The 1,526-nt window shown below is 38.2% G+C and overlaps 1 pseudogene; it reads left to right on the top strand.

Annotated features, from left to right (window-relative positions):
• Positions 1-529: 529 nt before the first annotated feature.
• On the top strand, positions 530-1,291 carry LOC105872868 (ARL14 effector protein pseudogene; annotated as a pseudogene).
• The last annotated feature ends 235 nt before the right edge of the window (positions 1,292-1,526 follow it).

Here is a 1,526-nt window from a genome sequence, read left to right as displayed (position 1 = left end):
AAAAATGACCAGGAATTTTGATAATGGTCAAAGATTTGGGATTTTGAATTGCCTCTAAGAGGTCAGAGACTTGTTGACCATTTTTGATGGGTTGAAAAAGGTCAGAAACCCACTTTGCTTCCAAAGCATTCCAAAATCATAACCTACTCCAAATGCATATCAGCTGTCAGTATAAATGTTAGCTGTTTCGTCTTTTGCCAGTTGACAAGCATGAATTATGGCAATCAATTCTGCCTGCTGAGCTGATTTTACATCTGAAAGAGGATTATCTTCTACAACCTCAGTTAGAGACACTATGGCATAATCAGCTCTATAATTTCCAACTTCACCTTTCAAATAAGAACCATCAGTAGGGTAGAGCAGGGACAAGGTGGAGAGTGGGTAGCTAAGTCTGGCCTGTCTGGCGGACACAGTTCCTGCCCAAACCTGGGCAGAGGAGAGCCCAAGCTAAGGGTGATCAGCATGTGATCTACTAAAGAGAAATTTTGAAACAAAATAAAACAGGAAAAATTTAATGGAATCAAGAATAATGAATCCGTGTGCAGTTTGAGTCTTGCTTCATACCACAAATGAGTGCTGTAGTTGTCACATAGGTTTCAAGACAAGACTTTGTAAGAATTACCATCAAATGGTATACTTCAACTTAGAACTGGAGTGATACTTTCTGGGAACAATTTGCTTTCATTGTGTAAAAATTTACATCTATAGATTTGAGGACTTGCAAAAGTCCTGTTGAAACCCATTTAACAGACACAAAAAGCTAGCCCCCCAAATTTGCATGTAATTGAGTTAGATGATGACACTTTTCTGAATGCGAAATCTGGAAGACAGCTTTTACCTGGTTGGAAGCTTTGTCCAAATTGCATGCAGATAATCAGTGGAAGTGTGGGTGTTGATTCTGAAGACCACCAGAGAAGAAAATCTTAAACAGATGGAAGAATTGCTAAAAGCTTTGAGGTCATTACAATTTACAAATCCAAGACAACAAACTACATTTGCTCCAGAAACTGGTAAAAGAGAAAAAAGAAGGCTTACAAAAACTGTGACCATTGGTTCAGAGAGACAGTGGTATTGGCAAAGAGTAAGGTGTATGACAGCCAGGGTCTCCTGATTTTCAGTGGGATGGACCCCTGTGACTGCCTTGATGAAGATGGCTTAGGATGTTTCTGTGCTTGTCCTGCTGTGGTTCTACCAAATGTGGAGCTGAAGGAGCTGTGATTGCAAGTAGCTGTATAATGAGCAAATAAAAATTGAAGGAGGAGAAATAATTCATAATAAACATGCTGCATAATCTGAGATATCAAACTATAGGATCTTTTGAGGTCCCCTGTTTCTAAAATTCTGTATTCTAAGATAATCACATTTTAAGCTTGATTGCCAATGACAATGATTTGAAAACCACCTCAATATCCACTCACTATGTACTGATTTTGTATTTGAGTGCTTTAAGATTCATTATTTGATATTAATTAGATGGACTATTTCTCAGTAGTGAGTGTTAAGCCTGTCTGGGTCCATATAAACAA

The sequence above is a fragment of the Microcebus murinus genome, chromosome 2 (assembly GCF_040939455.1).
Source record: "Microcebus murinus isolate Inina chromosome 2, M.murinus_Inina_mat1.0, whole genome shotgun sequence".
NCBI lineage: Eukaryota > Metazoa > Chordata > Mammalia > Primates > Cheirogaleidae > Microcebus > Microcebus murinus.
Note: the sequence above shows the minus strand (reverse complement) of the source record. Positions and strands in the feature narration are given on the sequence as shown.